Source organism: Caretta caretta, chromosome 7 (genome assembly GCF_965140235.1).
Source record: "Caretta caretta isolate rCarCar2 chromosome 7, rCarCar1.hap1, whole genome shotgun sequence".
Classification (NCBI taxonomy): Eukaryota; Metazoa; Chordata; order Testudines; family Cheloniidae; genus Caretta; species Caretta caretta.
The window spans coordinates 123,188,295-123,207,568 of NC_134212.1; the positions used below are offsets into that span (position 1 = coordinate 123,188,295).

At 58.2% G+C, this 19,274-nt stretch overlaps 1 protein-coding gene across 3 annotated transcripts in view; it reads left to right on the forward strand.

Moving 5' to 3' along the window:
• The first annotated feature begins 277 nt into the window (after positions 1-277).
• The window catches only part of LZTS2 (leucine zipper tumor suppressor 2), a 54,314-nt gene continuing 35,317 nt past the window's right edge, over positions 278-19,274 (forward strand). Inside the window, exon 1 of one of the 3 annotated variants that reach the window (XM_075131111.1) lies at positions 278-552. The gene's annotated coding sequence lies outside the window, so the exon portion shown is untranslated. Of the gene's footprint in view, positions 553-7,665; positions 7,769-19,274 lie in introns of those variants that run through there. The other 2 variants (XM_048857412.2, XM_048857413.2) reach the window with 2 other exon arrangements.

Genomic DNA, 19,274 nt, shown 5'->3' on the forward strand with positions numbered 1-19,274 from the left:
CATGGAGCCCTGCTTTAATACAAATGGTAAATAACAATCCCAGGGTGCGGTAGAAGCAGGAAATTGTAGTTTCTCCCAAAGAACATTTAAAGCTACACAAACCGGTTGCTGCCCCGTGTCTGCAATCAAGACAGCGATGGAGACCGTGGTGTCTTTCTAAATGCCCTGGAGGGCTGGGCATTCCTCGCCAGCGTTCTCCTTAATAACAGCCCTGTGCTGGGAGCAACTGCGGCTTCACCCCGGCATGTGGGGTTCTTATTAACCTCTGGCTGCTTCCTAGTTTGAGGGTGAGCCCTATTTAGGGAGACAGGCCAAGAACAGGGTGGACAGGCCTAATTGCTGCTTTCCGGGTGCGTTCGGTGTTCCTGCCTGCACAGCCGAGGGAAGCAGACCGTGGCGCCGGCCTGGCCTTGCCCTGAGAAGTCCTCAGATAAGGCAGAGGAGGAGGACAGAGGCTGTTGCTGAGGTGTTCTAGGGAGGGAAAGGAAGAGGAACGGGGGGGCCCTGCTGGGTCAGCGCCCGTGATCAGCAGCGGAGCCTGGGGAAAGAAAGGTAATTCATGGCCCCGCCTGTTTTGCCATCGGCTGATGGACCGGAGAGGGGGGGAGGGGATGGGGTGCTCCCAGCTGCAGGCAGCTGGGTTGGGTCCTGAGCCCTGCTCTCTGGGTTACTTTGCTGCCTCCTGGGCCATGAGCACTGGGGTGAATCTACGGCTCTGGGGAACAAGGTCCCCTCCATGGCTTGTCACGGCTGGACGTTTCCACTGTCATTCTCCTACCTCCAGCCGCTTGCAGGACCAGAGGCACCTTCATGGGTGGGAGGCAGTGCTTAATTTGTGCCAGGGCTGAGTCCTGGCACCGCTGGGCCTGGCGGTTCGTAGCCCCGGCACCGCTGGGCCTGGCGGTTCGTAGCCCCGGCACCGCTGGGCCTGGCGGTTCGTAGCCCCGGCACCTCTGGGCCTGGCGGTTCGTAGCCCCGGCACCTCTGGGCCTGGCGGTTCGTAGCCCCGGCACCGCTGGGCCTGGCGGTTCGTAGCCCCGGCACCTCTGGGCCTGGCGGTTCAGAGTCCCGGCACCGCTGGGCCTGGCGGTTCGTAGCCCCGGCACCTCTGGGCCTGGCGGTTCAGAGCCCCGGCACCGCTGGGCCTGGCGGTTCGTAGCCCCGGCACCGCTGGGCCTGGCGGTTCGTAGCCCCGGCACCGCTGGGCCTGGCGGTTCAGAGCCCCGGCACCTCTGGGCCTGGCGGTTCAGAGCCCCGGCACCTCTGGGCCTGGCGGTTCAGAGCCCCGGCACCTCTGGGCTTCCTGCGTCAGGTATGAATGTAAAGAAAATTGCTTGAGCCCTGGCATGTATTTCATTGCAAGTTAAGCACTGGCAGGAGTGGGGGGGTTACTGACACGCCCTCGTTTGGGAGCTGGTTTTATTGATGGCCTATTGGGCTGGGGGGTGGCAAGTTGCTCTGAGGGTCCAGATAGGCCCGATGGCCTGTGATGGGATGTTGGATGGGGTGGGATCTGAGTTACTACAGAGAATTCTTTCCTGGGTGTCTGGCTGGTGAATCTTGCCCACATGCTCAGGGTTCAGCTGATCGCCATATTTGGGCTCGGGAAGGAATTTTCCCCCAGGGCAGATTGGCAGAAGTCCTGGGGTTTTTTTGCTTTCCTCTGCAGCATGGGGCACGGGTCACTTGCTGGAGGATTCTCTGCACCTTGAAGTCTTTAAACCAGGATTTGAGGACTTCAATAGCTCAGACATAGGTGAGAGATTTATTTCAGGAGTGGGTGGGTGAGATTCGGTGGCCTGCGTTGTGCAGGAGGTCAGACTAGATGATCATAATGGTCCCTTCTGACCTTAATATCTATGAGCCTATGAGTCTATGAGATGAAAATGTTGGCATCTGTGCGGGCAGGGCTGCAGAACCCACCCCTGGGAGCCAGGGGCTGTGGCTTGGGGAGTCACAAAATACAATCTCACGCACTTTGCTGAGCTGCTGTCCCTCCTGTGTTCCTTCCAGAAGCACCCAGGCAGGCAGGGGTTAATTCCTGACTGAGACTTGGCCCCAGGCTCAGAGAGCAGGGTGAAGGCAGGGGCGGGCTGGCAGGATGCCAAGCCTAACTGTTTGTATTGTTGTTATTTACTGGGTGCGTTGTGGTAGGTGCCCTTGTCCTGGGCCAGGACTCCACTGCGCTAGGCGCTGTACAAACACGGCATAAAGAGACCGCCCCTGCCCCTGAGCTGCCAGGCTCAGCTGTTCCAAGCAGCAGGCTCCTTCAGCTTTAGCTCTTTGTAGCTGGCTCATTATGTGAAACAATTGCGCAGCCTCTGGGCTGCAGGCGGCCTGTGGCTTCCAATAGCCAGTCGTTGATGTTTGCACTAGGTGATTGGTCATCTGAGTTACATGGCGTTATTTCTTCTCCCTGATTGGGTGACTCATGGGGGAATTTCAAGATGGCAGTGGTCAAGGGGCTGAGACTCTGGAGACCGGGTTCAGTGCCTGGCTCTGCTGCAGACACCTTGGGTGACCCGGTTCAACTGTCTGTGCCTCAGTTTTCCCATCTATAAAGCGGGGACAGTGATCCCCCCAGCCTCCCAGGGATGTTGTGAGGGGAAGCCATGGACTCCCAGACTTGACAGCAATAGAGGCTATGTAGGGACCCAGACAGACAGATGTTCTCTCTTCTCTGGTGGTACCCAGCGCTCTCCAAACACCTGGAAGACTGAAGGGCTGTTGTGGTTTTGTTTGTTGCTGACCCAGCTGATCTGCCATTGGTGCCAGAAGTGGGATTCCATCCAATGAGCAGCATGGCGCCCGAGACCCTCCTGACGTGGCTGGTGGAGCAGCAGCAGCAGCAATTTATGTGGCAACAGCAACTCCACCTGCAGCAGTTTACACGGCAGCAGCAGAAGGCGCTCATTCTCCCTGTTTCATGTACCACAGGCCGCTAATCACAGAGATCTGCTGCAGCTGGCATTCTAGCCATGTGCACACAGACTGACTGCCCAGTTCCGCCTCCAAACGCCTCCCTCCTGCAACCCATGCTTCTCCCTCCGAGTTCCAGGCAGGTTTCTCCACAGCCAGGCCAGAGTCTATGAGGAAAGCAAGGACCATGAGGCTGCCCAACTCTAGACATCGGAGCAATGGGCCCTACTCAGGCCCTTTGATTGCCTTGGGCGGGGGGAGCTGGTAGTGCCAGGGGATGCCATTAGATGTTAGGTTTCAGAGTAGCAGCCGTGTTAGTCTGTATTCGCAAACAGAAAAGGAGGACTTGTTAGTCTCTAAGGTGCCACAAGTCCTCCTTTTCTTTTTTCATTAGATGTTAGTGAAAGAAAGTGGCTAGCCTTGCCCACCCAGTGCCCCAAGGCCACCCCTACTGTGGGACAGATTGGCATAACTAGTGGGCATCCCCAAAGAAACGCCAAACCACCAAGGAGTTTATGTCTTAAGCTTGGCTTGTTTCCTTCAGCAAACTGGGGGGTTAACTTAACCCCTTCCTTGTTCCTGAGGCGGGAACAGTTACTTGGGCATGTGGAGGGGAAGGTCTGTGCATCGCCTGGCAGTTTCCAGGGCTGGGCTAGAACCCAGACCGAGTTTTCCTGTTTGTTTGCTCGTTAATGGATGCGTTGCTGCTCTGGCCTGCAAAGCCGGGTTTCTCCCACTGCTGTCGCTTAAACCGCTCCAGGAATAAAACCTCACGGGGGGGGGACTTGCTGACTAACGGGTTGGTTCTTGGCTGCTGAGCCAGCTGCCCCGCTCCCACAGCTGGCGTGGCCATGAAAAAGCACCCCAGCTCCAAATGCCTTCCGCTCCCAGCAGGGTTCCAAACTTCCCCCCTCTCTTATTTTTACCTACCCGTTATTTACATCCTCCTGTCTCTCCTTTCCAGCCCCCTACCCACAAATCAGCTGGGAGGCTATTGCTGTTAGACCCACAGATCAACTTTCCCAGGGTGGGGCCTGCTTCCACGGGGAGCTATGGATCTGCCTCCTGGGGGCGCTCCCCCAAAGCGTGGGTCTGATGGCCCTCAAGGCTCACCTATTTCAGAGTAACAGCTGTGTTAGTCTGTATTCACAAAAAGAAAAGGAGTACTTGTGGCACCTTAGAGACTAACCAATTTATTTGAGCATGAGCTTTCGTGAGCTACATACTTTTGTATGTTTTCCCCCTTAATCCTGCATTGGCTGCAGTGGCTACCTTTCTCTTGGGATAGAAATTGTCTACGTTCTTTAGCAGCTGTAAATAGCATCTGGATAGGAAGGTGATCGAGGCTTTCAAAAAGACTTTCAATAAACCCTGAATTTGTATTTGTTTCTTTCTAAGTAGCTGAACTCCTGCTAGTGTATTCGTTCCTGGCTGGTGCGAAGCCAGCGCTGGGGATTTATACCAGCTGAGGATCCGTCCCTCTAATTAATTCAGACTTGAGAGTGTGCGGCTAATTTGTAGCAAATCATTTGTTCAGTTCATTTCACCTTTTGGTTCCCCTATCAGTGGACTGTCTATGAAGAGACTGTGAAATTCTTTAATTTATTTATTGTTCAAAATGATTCACATTTCTCTGGCCAAGAATTTTGGCAGATGGGTCCCACATTGCCAATTGCGGAGGTTTGTTCATTGCATTGTGTGAGTTAATGATGGGATAACAAATCGCAGCGCTTGCCGCTCACTTTGCACTCTTCCTGCATGGATCTCAAAGTACCGGGTAAAAAAGGGTAGATACCATTACCCGCATTTCCTAGATGGAGGAAACTGAGTCACAAAGAGGCAAAACAATTTGCTGAAGGCCAGGCTTTGAGTCAACAGCAGAGTCCTGTCGCGCTGTTTATGTTGGCTTATGTAATCAGCCACCCCCATGTGAAATGCAGATTTCAAATATGACAACTGCATATACGATTTGACATTCCCACTGGGCGGACTGGGTAATGCACAGCAGTAATCCCGAAGACAATCCCGCGTGATTCAGGTAACTCACCACAGCAGCCAGCAGGTCCAGTTACAGACTTGATTGTAACATTCACAGATTTGTATTTAACGCTGCGTCAGTTAGTTACATAAGGTCTCCAGCCCGCAAATGCAAACCAGGACACGTGTTTTGTGAAATCCAGTGGGAATGTGACAACTGACTGTCGACTTTGAAATTCACCTTCTGAGAATAGTCAAGATTTAAAATGGCTCTTCGGAAGCAGAGCTCAAGTGTTCACTCTTTCCGGGGAGCGAACGCAGCAGCATCGCACAGATGATTGAATCAAGATTCACTCCTGAACCCAAATGAGTATTTGGGGAATGGGACATGTTCACGGTTTATGGGGCTCTGCACAGCATGGCTACTGTAGGTAACAGACAGCCAAAAGAGCAGGTCTCTAGCACTTGAGCTAGTGAAGGCTCTCCATTAGCTGTGTGCAGTACAGGGCTTGTGTCACACAGGTGAGCGGTTCTGATTCTGTCCAGCAGAGGGCAGTAGGACTAATACATGCAGGTCAGTCCTTATCTATCTCACAGGTGTGGTGTGTGGATTGACGTTTCCCTCTGGTGTTGGTAAAGAGTGGAATAAATTCTGAATATTATTAGTGCTCAAGGCTCAGACCAACAGCAGTAACTTCTTGTTATTTTTATCACATTTTTATCCTACCTGTACGCATAGGCCACTTATGGGAGGGACATAAAGGGGGGGCACGTGACCTCCCCACATGACCCCTCGTGTAACTCCTTCCCGCCTGGGGCCCCTGCGCTCTCCCCATCCCATGTTACCGGGCGGGGGAGGCTTTATCCTCCCGCTGCACCGGATACTGATCTCTGAACAACAGGGCTCTCCCGGCCGGGAACCGCAGTGGCAAAAGGAGCAGAACATGGGGCCGCCAGCAGCTCTCCGGGGCAGCTGTACAGCCGCCAGCCCCGTCCTGCGGCGGGGCTGTACAGACCCCAGACAGGAGAAGGGCTGGGGCCGGGGCTGGGGCCGGGACAAGCGCACCCGGTGGCCCCACGTTCTGCTTCCTTTCGCCACTGTGGTTCCCGGGAGAGCCCCAAAAACGGGTCTTCCTGTATGGCGTACGGGCCATACGTATCTGAATGGTGCGGTGTACCTGACTGCACCGGCTCACTTGCACCGCAGCCAGCGGGAGTCACAAACAGCCGGGGTTTCATATGCCACGCTCCTGCAGCAGCCCGCCACGTGGGCCCAGCCATTGATTCTGATATCTCGTAGGCTCGTCTTGTTCTTGCCCTACTTCCCAGAGGCCGCAGGCAGAATCCGGGCCCAATCGTGCTGAACGCTGCACATGCGAAGACCTGGGGCCTGAGTCAGCAGAGTTCCAAGGCGGCAAAACTTCTGCAGCACCTGCCCTCCCTGCCCCAGAGCCACACGCAACCTTGCGTGCAGCGTGCAACGCAGAGCCGAATGACAATTCCACTGGAAACCCGAGTTAATTAATGACGCACCCAGCCTCACCCTCCTGTTAACCTGGCCCGCTCCAGGAGCTGCAGTCAGGGAGGACACGTTGGTGCACCCCGCAGCCAGTCAAGTTAGCTTTGCTTCCTCGGCCCCCGAAAGTGGATGTGGCTCTGGCCTTGGTCTGATTGGCAGCAGTCCCTGGCAAGCTCTTATTTTCCTACTGGGAAGCCTGCAGCTCCAGAGTGCCCCTGGTACTACCTTGTGCTGGGAGGCTGTCAGCTCTCACAAGCTAAGCAGGCCCAGACTGGGTTACTGTATGGATGGGAGACAGCTTGAGCCATGGTGGTGAGTCAAGAGTGAGGCTGCTGACCAGGAGGGTACTTGGGGGTCCTATTGTCTCTGAATGAGCCCTGTGTGGCAGGGTGGGTGACCCAGCCAAGGCTGTTGTTTCCCTAGAGTGCTTCCCTAGTGAGTTGCTGGGTGTGCTTTGTCCTCCTGGTGAGTACTGACCCCCCTGCCCAGGGTAGGGCTAGGGGGTGCTGTGCTGAGGGGTGACCCAGTAGGACTCAGCCCTCCCAGTGAGTACTGACCCCCAATGTGCATGGGGCTGCTGCCTTTTGAACAAGGCAAAGATCCAGGGGCATTTTACCCGAGAGCCAGGGTGTAAATGTCCGTGGCTGACCCTGGTCCAGCTTCCACGGGGTTTGGCATTCCTCTTCCCTTCCTTGGCTCCATGCTTTGCTCCCGGGGGCGGGTGCAGCTCAGCCCCACCCGATAGTGTTTCCAGGCCAGCCCCTGGTCCCTATGTGGCAAAGAGGGTCCGACCAGATGCTGTGGGGCTGTGACGCCCGCCTTGGTGGGGAAAGGCCGCTGGGGCAGCAGGGCAGCTTTGTACAGCACCTGGCACAATGGGGTCAGCCTGGTACACTACTGGGGGGTGGGGCTAAGTGCTACCATAATATACACAATAAATGGGTACTGACAAAATCCTGGGGGCCCCCATCGGCATAGCAGGATCCTATGGTCTCCCGCCCCTAAAGGGCCCCCAGGGCAGGGCTGATCTGGGGGGTTAGGGGTCCCCATCCCCATAGCAGGATCCTAAGGTCTCCTGCACCTAAAGGCCCCCCCGGGGGGGCTAGTCTGGGGGTGGGGCGGGGCTGTCGCTGGGGCCGGGCTCCGTCTGTAGGGACCCCCCCGAGTCGGGCCCCTCCCCAGCTGCGGCTCCTTGTTGGTGCCCTCCCCACTGGGGGGGCTCTAGGGGGGTGGAGGCGGCCGGGCGGAGCCTGGCGCTGGGGGCTCCGGCGGGGGAGCGCGGGGCGGGCGATGGGAGCGAGAGGAGCCGCCCTGGCCCGGGACGGGAGCGGAGCGCGGAGCCGGGGGCCGCCGGTGAGTGGCCGGGAGGGTCCCGGGGCTGGTGGGTCGGGACGGCGGGGGGAGGGACTTTGGGGGAGTTGTTGGGGGCAGCGGGGGGAGGAGTTTGGGGGGAGTTGGGGGGGGATGTTGGGGGCGGTGGGTGGAGGAGTTTGGGGGAGTTGTGGGGGGAGGAGTTTGGGGGGAGTTGGGGGCAGCGGGGGAGGGACTTTGGGGGGAGTTGTGGGGGGATGTTGGGGGCAGCGGGGGGAGGAGTTTGGGGGAGTTGTGGGGAGAGGTAGGGGCAGGGGGGTGAGGAGTTTGGGGGAGTTGTGGCTGTGGGGGGCTGGGAAATGTTGGGCTGCTGGGGTTGGGGGGCTGGTGGAGTGAGTGGGGGATATAGAGGTCCAGTGTGTCAGGAGTGAATGGGGCAGGTTGTTGGGGGCAATGGGGTGAGGGTTTGGGGGATGCGTTGTGGGGGGATGGGGAATGTTGGGGGTGGTGGGGTTTGGGGCCATGGGGGGGTGAGGAGGTGGGAGGTGAGTTGTGGGGCAGTGGGGCATGTTGGGCAGCAGTGGGGTTGGAGGCTGGGATGTTGGGGGTGACTGAGGTCTGTGGGGGGTGGGGTGAGGAGGTGGAAGGTAAGTTATGGGGCATGTTGGGGGGCAGAGGGGTTGGAGGCTGAGATGTTGGGGTGAGGGGTTGGGGACTGTGGTGAGCGGGGAGTTTATGGGGATTACTGGGCAGTGGGGGGGACTGTTGGGAGAAGTGGAGGATAGTTGGGTATTGGGGGGAGGAGGTAGTGGGGGGCATGGGGTGCATGGGGCAGGAGCTCAGTGTACAGTTCACCCCACGCCGGGCAGGCCGCACTGGGGCACTGCCCTGCTGCCCTGATTGCGCTGTGTCCCCTATCCCCAGTGGTGAGGCCCTGTCCCCAGAGTGCTGGGAAAGTGTCTCGCTCCCTCTGGCCCCTCGCTGGGCTCAGGAGGGTGATTTACAGCGGAAGCAGCCACTACCCGCTCTGGACTGACCCGGGCCAGCCAGGCCTCTCCTCCCCCAGCCCTGGCCTGCCCTTCTAGCCTGGGCAGGGGCTGGCCTGGCTGGCAGCTGCTGTGGCATATGGATCTCCATCCTGTTTGGCAAAGCGCAAGTGTGTATGTTCGGGGAGAGGTCCTCTTTCTCTGCCCCCTTCCCATAGGGCTGCCTCTCCTGTCACCTTTGCTGCCCTGTGTAAACTCTTGTGGTGTAGAGTGAAAGGCAGTTCTGTGGTTAAGACTCTGGATTCGGACTGCAGAGAATCTGGGCTCAGTTCCTGGTCCTCAGGCGAGTTGTTTAGGGCCGGACTGGAGTCCTTCCGTTCGCTCGGGTAGGGGTTGGACCCTCTCGCTCCGTACCTCGATGGAATGTAACGGCCGGGATGGGACGCGAGGCTGCAGTGCAGTCCTCCAGAGCAGAGAGTCTCACTCCGGAGAGCATCGCCCGGAAGCTTCGTCTGGGGAGTTACGGTGGGAGAATGCCAAGAGTGGGGCTGGCAGGGTGCCTGGAGAAGGCTGGGAAAAGCATCTGTAGGGGGATGCATCAAATACACCCTGATCTGGTTTTGGAGGAGCTGGCTTTCACCTCCGCTCAATAGGGAGGGCGAGCCCGCTCCTCTCCGGCTAGCTGTGGCTGCCCTGAGAACGCATGGTTATTGGTGCGCTGCTGGATTTCAAGCTGACGCCAGCTGCGCCATGAGCTGTTCATTGAGCACAGCATAATATGCCTGCTTGCGGCCGGAGCTCGAAGGTCTGAGGGGATCTGTAATGTGATTCTTGGATTGGGAAGGCCGGCACGGAGGGGAGCTGTGACCTGCTCATGAGGATGCCAGCTGGAAGGAGGAAAATCTCACAGTCCTTCCTCTGGCTTCATGCTTTGATGCCCAGCAAGGAAACAAGCACCCTCTTCCCTGCCCAATTGCTGCAGATCCAGAGCCCTCTGAGGTCAATGGAACGGTTGCCATTAACCTCGGGGAGGCCCGTAAGGCGGGCTGTATGGGAATGGATAAACGTGACCGGATTCCCACGTATGAACATGCACATGGGATCCAAGTCACATGCAGCGAGAGGCAGGCCTCCCCCACGCCCCCCTGGTGCGTTCTGATAAGCTGGGGAGGATGTTTTGGTGTGATGTCGGAGCCATAGGCATCAACTTGAAATGGCAAGTGGTTTGTTATTGCAGGGCTTGTGAGCTGATCTCATCTGACTTTCTCCTGTGCGGACAAGCTTCTCCAGCAGGTTGTCATTCCCTTCTGAAGGCTGGCTGCTTTCCCCTTTTAATTTCTCCTGTGTGTGTCTCTTTCTTTCCCCCACCACCTCCCTTCCCTCCAGCGGGGTCACGTCACTGAGGCATGCACAATAGTACCCCGGGCTGGATGTGGGTACGCAGCTCGGCCAGCTTTCAGCTTCGTTGGCAGGAGCGTGTGACGATGCCTAGAGGAAACCTCGTCCCTGCCCTGCTCCCAGTGGCATAAATTTCACTAGGGAAAACGACACCCACTGTTTGGCGGCTGTTACATGAATTGCTTGTGTTGTAACTTGGACTCCAAGTCTGGCGGCTTGGGTGGGGAATTCAAACTCGGAGCAGCGGGAGGTGTAGTGAGGATCAGTGCTGTGTGGGAGAACTGGCATCTCATCAGCTGTCTGGAAAACCTGAAGGTAGAAAACAGTGTGTGGGGGGGGGGGGTGGGGGGGGTCAGGGGTATGTACACGTGTGTGTGCATTGCTCCTATGCTTGGATTGTAGATTCTCGGATCAGCAGGGCTATGAACATTGATCAGGCACCTCTGAGCCTGAGGAATACACCTAGTAGCCCTAGGCAGAGAAGAAAAAGGAGCCGGAAATGCTTTCCCAAGCAGTTTCATCATGAAATTGACATGATTCTTGTCAGTTTCCCTTCTGCTCTGGGGTTCTGAATCCCTGTTGTGATACTGACTAGAGTCTTGTCAGTTTCACACTGCTGCTGCTTCAGAAACTTCTGAGCAGCTGCAGAAGAGAGCTGTCTGTCTGCAGACTCAGGGTTCATCAGGATGCTTGGAAGGCTTTCTCCGAAGCCATAAGGGCTAGAAACTCACTTAAATATTCCAAATTCACACAGCGCACATGAAAAACTGGCTAACTGACAGGTCTCAAAACACAACAGGGTATCCTCATTGACCGTTTCCCTTGGGGTCCTGCAGGGGTCAGTTCTTGGTCCTACACTATTTAACATCTTTATCAATGAGTTGAGAGAAAACATAAAATCATCACTGATAAAGTTTGCAGATGACACAAAACTTGGAGGAGTGGTAAATAATGAAGTGGACAGGTCACTGAATCAGAGCGCTCTAGATCATTTGGTAAACTGGGCGCAAGGAAACTGTATGCATTTTAATGCAGCTAAATGTAAATGTATACATCTTGGGACAAAGACTGCTGACCATACTTATAGGGTGAGAGATTCTATCTTGAGAAGCAGTGACGCCGAAAAAGATTTTGGGCCGTGGTGAATAATCAGCTGAATGAATGCGATCCTGGGATGCACAAACAGGGGAAGCTCAGGTAGGAGCAGAGAGGTTATTTTACCTCTGTACTTGGCACTGGTGTGACCACTGCTGGGATCCTGTGACCAGGTCTGGTGCCTGCAGTTCAAGAAGGATGTTGATCAGTTGGAGAGGGGTCAGAGAAGAGTCATGGGAAGGGTTAAAGGGTGAGAAAACCTGCCTGATAATGACAGACTCAAGGAGTTCAATCTATTTAACTTAACAAAGAGAAGGCTAAGGGGTGATTTGATTACAGTCTATAAAATACCGACATGGGGAAGAAATCTCTAATATAGCTCTGCAATATAGCAGAGAAAGGTATAAAACTATCCAGTGGCTAAATGTTGTAGCTAGACAAATTCCGACTGGAAATAAGATGGACATTTTGAACAGTGAGCGTGAGTAACCATTGGAGCAATTTACCAAGGGTTGACATGGGTTCTCTCTCACGAACCGTTTTTGAACCAAGAGTGGATGTTTTCTAAAAGATCTGCTGTAGGAGTTATTTGGGGGCAGATCTCTGGCCTCTGCTACACAGGGGGTCAGACTAGATCATCACAATGGTTGCTTCTGGCCTTGGAATCTGTAAAGTTCTACAGAGATGGATTTCAGAGGAACAGCCGTGTTAGTCTGTATTCGCAAAAAGAAAAGGAGGACTTGTGGCACCTTAGAGACTAACCAATTTATTTGATGGATGTTTTTCCCCCCCTGTGATGCCCCCCCGCAACTCCTCCCCACCCCATTCTGACGTTCAAGATGTCCTGTAACACTGGTGTACTTGTGTCACTGAGGAAAGATGGAAACTATAATCACCCTTCGCCATCTCACAGCCCCATTAGGCGGTTGCTTAGGAGGGAGGACATCTGTTGTGATTCCCCGAGGGGGAATTACTGCGGAGCCAGTTACAAAACAGCATTTCTGCAGAGGCCAAGGAGGTGCTGGGACAGAAGCCCCAGTGAAACTAGGTGACCTTCTAATCCCTTTACCCACATGCTGGCAGTTCCCACTTCCAGGCAGAGGAAGTAATAACGAATGCAGAGTAATGAAAGTTAATCTGAAAAAAGAAAAGGAGTACTTGTGGCACCTTAGAGACGTGCAGAGCCTTTCTAGGGGGAGGGAGGAAGGAAGATCCCGACGGCCACGGATCTGGCGTCTTCTCCTGGGTATCTGGCCGTGTCTGCAGATTGCTGCTCTGCTGACCATCACTGCGCTACAACTGTCTGCCAGCTGGTGCTGGGCCTGTTGGGTCTCTCGTGGAATTTCAACTGGACCGGGGGATCCTTTTCCACTTCCTCATCTAAACAGGTCCCTAGTGTTGCCGTGTGACATTACACAACCCAGAGGTGGCTGCATTTTGGTGGCAGGTGCAATAATTCCTACCTACGTTGTTCTTCTATAGCGAGCTGCGAAGCTTTGGGAGGTCACACGCTCTGGTTTTGGTTAAAGATGAGGCCAGAGAGGGGCGTACTTGTGAATGGTTCCCCCGCATGCCCATTTCAAGCAGTGGCCCTAGCTACCTGATGGCCCCATTGGCAACTTCCCTGGAGCCAGAGGGAAACTCCTAAACTCCATAATACTGCCCCAGTCATAGTCCCCCTCCGCAAGAATGCAGCTATTGTTATTTGTCTGGTGGTGGTGCCAGGAGTGGACCCCGCTGCGCTAGGTGCTGTACAAACAGCACAAAAGACAATCTCTGCTCCCAAAAGCTCAGTTAGGCAATCCCGACTCCTGATCCCAGGGGAGACTGGTCACATCATGATGGAGAAGCACGCTCGGGGTTTTACAGCCAGGGGTGTGCCCCTAACAAAGAGGAGGGCTGCTCCGGACCACGTGCTGGGGGAACTCCCACAGGCTATCCTCGGCAGCGTGAAGCAAACCTTGACTTGGGTACGTTGGTTTCTAACTAAACTGTACCCAATCGGTGCCCGTGCCTAGGACGGTGGCAAAGGAAGCTATCGCTTTCCCCTAGCAGAGGAGGGCTCCCTCCAGGTCACTCTCAGAGGCTGGGGGTGGATTGGTGAGGCCACACAAGGCAGGAACTGGAAGTGGTATCCAGGGGAACTAGCTTGAAATATTTACTCTTGCTGGTGGAAAAACCAGCTCTCCCCTTTGCTAGTCCTGGGTCCCTCAAAGGCCAGCAGGGAGTAGCCTCTTCTGTGTAAATGTATCTGCTGTCCAGCCCTGCTAGCCCCTGTGAGCATATTCATGCTTGTGATTTATTCGCAATAGGATTAAACTGTCCCTTCTGTCCAGGCCTGTATGCCCTCCACCCTCCTACGATCCCTGGAGACCCTGCGACGGGTCTCATTAACCTGGCCCAAGTGTGTTTCTCTACGAGGTTGTTGAGTGGAGCAGCCGTTCCCCGGAGCTTTATTTCTCCTTGGCTGTTAGTCATTTAGCATCTCAATTAGTCCTCCCATTGTAGCAGTTCAGCTACGCCTTGGTGGGGACCTACTGGCCTTAGTTTGCCTCCTGCCCCTGTGGGCAGGCATGTCTGTGTGGGCGGAGCCTCTCTGCAGAAAGGGGTGGGGCTTTTCAGAGGGCGGAGCCTGGCTGCTGAAAGTGCCGCTCAGCCAAGCGGGTGATGGAAAACCCCCAGGTTGATCAGCTCAGCTGCTTTTTTGGGAGGGGGGGTGAGGGAGTGTTCCTCCTGAATTTAAATAGCTGCTCGGCAGGTGTGTCCAGAGCTCCTGGGCAGATATAGATGCCGTGGGGCTGAGCTCACCACGACAAGGCCTTGATTGTGGGTGTGATCAAGGGGAAGAGGTGCTGAATAAACTACTGGCTCCTCCACTTTTGCCTTCTCCCGCTGGTGTCCCTTTAAAGCTGCTCTGGACGAGGTTTGATCCACCTGGTTCATGGAGCAGCATTTAGCACCCTGGTGCTTGGCACACTGGGCATTGCCAATGCCGCTGAGCGGGTGCCCCGGTGGCCGGCGTGTAGGCCAGAGGAAATGCACGTATGGTAGATTGAGGCAGAACCTCGCATTCTGCTCCTTGGGAAATGGATTGGAGCGAATTGGGTCCTGCCGGTTGGAATGAGTTTCCCAGCGGTAACATGCCGGATAGTTAGTGCCTGGCTCACGCGTCTTAGGGTGGCCGTGCTGTTCTGTGGAGCAGCCGGCAGCCCAGCAGGGACATGGGGGGGAAGTACTGAAAACATGTCTGGTGGGAAGGGGCGTGAGGCCCAGCGAGGCTAGTGGAGAAGTGGCTCCCCCTGGAGCCGTGGGTTCCAATCACACGGGAAATGAGTTTGCTGGCTCTCAGCCACGGGGTGCGTGTCGTGGTGCTGGCTTGGCGGGTGAGGGGCTGTGCGGAGAGACGGAGCCTGGGAAATGGAGCTCTCTGTCCCGCGTGGGGAGGAGGGGGAGTGCGGAGGGGGTTTTCCAGCACGACCTTGAGCTTTTGGCTGTTGGAGGGAGGAGGAACGGGCGAGCTGGTGGCTTTGTGCTCTGACCAGGAGGCAGTGTCCCTGGCCAGCGGGAATCGGCAGGACGGTGTTAATTACTCGCCTGGGCTGACCCAGGGTGCATGTGGCCAGGTTGGAGGGGACTCAGAGGGGGGGCGGCTGCACAGGGCCTGGGGAGACGTCTGGGGCCAGATCAGCTGGAGGGGGGTAGCCTGCCAGGCCCAGGTGTCCTTCACCTGGAAGGAGTGGGAGGCTGTTGGGGGCGGGGAGTTTTTCTGCTGGCGTTGGGTGAATTGATGTGACCTCGGGGTGACTGGCGGCTCGTCTCATTTCTGGGCGTGTTTCTGGCCCGCCAGGTGCTGGGCTTGGGGCCTGGCTCGGGCCCACCTCAGTGACTGAGGTGCTGGAGGGGAGCTCCAGGGGTTCGAAATCAAATCCCGCCTCTCCCCCCGCCCAGCAGAACTGCCCTGGCTGTGCCCCGAGGGGGCCTCTCGCTGTGGGGTGGGGGACAGGACCAGTCCCTGAGAGGGGGCTGTACTCAGGGCCTCCTGGCTCTGTGGGGGCTGCGACTGTGGGTGCCGAGGCTGGCTCCCCCCAGCCCTGAACAGGGACGGCCCCCTGTGTGCAACCTGCTGCATGTCCAGAACGCCGGTGGGGGGGCTTCCTCCCGTCCTCCAGCCCCACCCCGGGGCCCTGCTGCCGGGGGGGGAGCTGCTGGGAGACTGGCGCAGGGGACCCCCTAGGCGGGGTCATTCTGTCACTTGGTGTGTACGAGAGCCGGCCCAGGGGCACGAGCTAAACAGACCAGAGAGGGGACCAGTCCCCAGCAGGCCAGTGGTACAGCTGGGCCTAGACCCCCCCTCTCCTGGGCCCCCAGCTCAAATTCTGGGCTGTTGATTGCACAGTGCCAGGCGATGCCCCGCTGCCTACCCAACCCGGAGGCCTCCTGTGTCCCTGCCCCTTTAAGGAAAGTTTGTTTTTCTCCATGCCTGGCAGTTATTTTAGTGCCAGACCAGCTGAGCAAGTGTGCCGGCTCCGGGGCTCCACCCGTGGCAGGAACTGGATGGGCTGTTTGCCCAGCCTTGGCTATCAGGTACAGGATCGCCGGCAAAGCACCTTTCTCTGCCTTGGGCCTGCCTCTGCCGTCCTTACGCTGGCAGGGCCCGGGTGCCTTCGGCCGAGGGCAGGACAGCACCCCGGGGCGCTGGGGGCCCAGGCGGAGAAGCCAGCCACGTGCCAGCTGATCGTGGGAGGCTGGGCACAGCCCTGTGCCCACTCCCCTGGCAGCCTTGGCACGGGAACGGCGGGACCCTACCTTCCCCAGCAGGGAGCTGTCTGTGGTGCTGCCCCCTTGGGCAGAAGCCGTGGGTGGGCGGGGGTGGCATCTGTGCCATGTGGCTTGTGCTTTGTGGCCTGTGCTGCCCCCTGTGAAATGCCACGAGGGGCCGCCCAGCAGCCCCGGGGTGGGGTTGGGGGGTGGGACGGGGTCCCCTGTGTGATTTGAGCAGGCCGGGATGTGGAGGAATTGTGTCCAGTCCCGAGGTGCCAGCTCTCTGCTGAGTCTCCCCAACCCATGGCAAGCCTGGCCGCTGTTGCGGGGGGGCATGTTTGGGGGGCAGAAGGGTCCTGTGGATCAGGGCACTGGCCCAGGACTCTGGAGACTGGGTTCTGTTCCTGGCTCTGCTGCGTGACCTTGGGCAAGTCGCTGCACTGCACCGTGCCTCAGTTTCCCCAGCTGTAAAATGCCGATAACTGTCCTGACCTTGTCTGGAAACTGCTCTGAGATTGGCTGACAAGGGGCTGTTCTGTGAGGATGTAGGTTTATAAGAACATGTCTCTGCTCTGCGGGGTCTGATACCATGCCCATCACTGGGGCGTCTGGGCTCGTGACCCCTTCGCAGCCCTCTGTCAATGTGTATCACCGTTACCCCTCTCTGGGGGAGATTAGCCTGCGCCCCGTTTTACACATGGGGAAACCGAGGCACAGAGCAGGGCCCCAGCATGTTGAGGCCTGGGGTCAAGCCCTTGGGCTAGCACTGGCCATCTGTGAAACCTCCCCCCGGTGCGGTGTCCCTGACTCCTGCGCCCTGGGATGGCTCGGTTGTGCCTGGTGCCGGCCTGTGGAGGCTCGGGGAGCCGATGGAGGGGGACGCACCCCGGCCTCCCCTGGTCTGCCTCGGGTCCTGCTGCAGCGTCCCTGCCCGGCCTCAGCCGGCGGTTCCTAATGTTTTCCCTTCTGAAGGCTCCCTGCAAGGAAAAGAGCAGGAGTAACGTCCATTTCCAGCTTCCCCCGGGGGGTGCCGGAAAGCTCTGCCAGGCTCCGACGTACCCGGGGCCTCCAGCTGTGGATGGCACCAAACCCCGGTAGAAACCGGATCTGACCCCCACTCTCTGGCCCAGTGAAGACCAAGGCGACGCCTTCCTCCTTCACCCGGCTTTGCTGCAGTTTGGTCCTGTTTACACGGGCAGGGCCAAACTGGATTAGGCTGCGGCGCCGTAGCCACGGCCCGCTCCTGAGGAGGCCGAGAAGTGAGGGAGCAGCCGGTGTGTGGGGCGGGGGGCACGGTCAGGGCAGGGGGTGCGGCAGGTCCTTAGGGCGATGGACGAAAGCCTCCTCCAGAGGACAGAGCCCAGTCCGACGCTGGCACAGGGGAATGGGAGCCAGGATGCCTGGGTTCTTTTTCCAGATCTGCCGTGTGGCCTGAACCGCCTCCCTCTGAGCTTCGGGTCCCCCGTTGGTGGGCTGGGGAGAGGAAGCCCCCCTGAAAAAAGGCCGGGGTCCTCAGGCCACGATCCTCACTGTGGGTCTGCCAACCCTGCCTGGTGCCCTTCCCGGAGGGGAAGCCGGCACTCACCCTGCCTCTTGTGCCAGGCACCACTTCCCTGGGGATGGCACCGAGTGCCCCCGGCAACCCAGGAGGGACTCGCCCGATGCCAACCGGGGGCGGAGCGCCGCCAGCCGGACAGCTGGGGTCTCCCCTTCACGCGCTGCCCACCCCTGGCCCTTATGGGCGGTCGCAGCCTGCGCGGGGGGTGGGGGGGCGGCTGGCGTTTGCAGCCCCTCCCCCAGCCTGGGGCCTCGGTTGCTGACGGTTTCGCTTGAGGAGCTCCTGGGTGGGGTGGAAAATCGGCAGGGCAGCGGCCAGCCTGGGAGAAACTAGCAGCCCTTTGTCCCAGGGCTTCCTCCCCCGGCGCCTGGCCTCCGCAGCAATTCAACCCGCGTAATCCTCTGGAGGCTCCCACTCGGGTGGGCCCTGGCTCCCCAGCCGGGGCGGAGGAGGAGGGAGCCGGGGTCTTTCCTGGCCGGGGTCCCTGCAGCCCCGGGACGAAGCGACCAGCTGAACTGCGGGAGTAATGCTCCCCTCGGGCCTGATCCCCAGCCCCACGTGGGCTCCTGCTGCCGTCAGCGGGGCAGGCCTGGGGGGCGGCGTGTCGCGGGTGGGGAGACGGGGACCTGGGTCCAATGAGTGCGGCTGGTGACTGACTGGGCACAGTTGGGTTGGGGATCCTGTGAGATGCTCTGTTTCTTCCTCCCCTTTCCTCCTCACCCGCCTGCCGCCAGGGCTCGCCCCACGGCTAATCCCCAGCTGCCAGCGAGAGGAACGTGCTTCCCACGGGTACCCCAGAATCTTGGCCTGCCCCCTGCCCCTCTAGACGGGCCCTCCAGCGGGCGCTACTCCAGAGCCAGAGTGAGCCAAACGGATCAGTCAGCTGGTGCCCAGGTGCCCCGCTGGGTGGGCATGGGGCACGGCGGCTGCGTGGGGCCACCTGAGGCAGTTTCCTTAGCACAGCACAGCCGGGAGCACTGGCCGGCAGGACATTCGCTGACCCCCTTGCGGCTGGCTGGGGAACTCTGGAGTTGTCTCGAGGACGGGGATCGGGGTGGAAAGGTACAACAGGGGGAACCCCTGCTCCAGAGCTGTCTGGGGGCCATCAGGATTCCTGGGTTCCAATCCTGGCTCTGCCATTGCCTCCCTCTGGGGCACCGCCCAGCTCTGTGCCTCAGTTTCCCCATCTGTAGCCTGGAGGGGGTTGGGAGGATGGGGAGGTTAGTGCTTGTGTGGTGACAGGGCTAGGGAAGGGTTAAGTGCTGTGGGATGTGGCTGGACAGCACCAGACAGGACCCCCTGAGACCTTCCATTAGGAGCTCAGTCGTGCCCCGGGGTCATGACGGGTGAGGGGGGCTGATCTCACCCTGCCCCATACTCTGTGGGACAGCATGGACAGTGGGCACAAAGCTGCTGTCCCGCCCCCGCGACTGGGAGGAGGGTGGGACCAGAGGGCTGGTGCTACCCGGCGTGGGGCTGTTTGTTCCTGGATCTCAGGGCTGTGGCCCGTGCAGCGTGATCCCTGCAGGCCAAGCGCTGGCTCCTGGGGCAGTCGACAAGCCCCTGTGCCGAGGGCTGGACGAGCCATGGGGAGCTCCCCGCTCCCCAGCGTGGGTCCCAGCAGGCCGGGGCTGAGATGGGTTTGTTGTGGAGCAGGGGGGCAGTTCAGGCTGGCCCCTACCAGCAGACAGGTGGGGGCTGGACCCTAGGCCCCTGCTGAGCCCTGTGTGCATGGAGTGAGGGGTGAAGT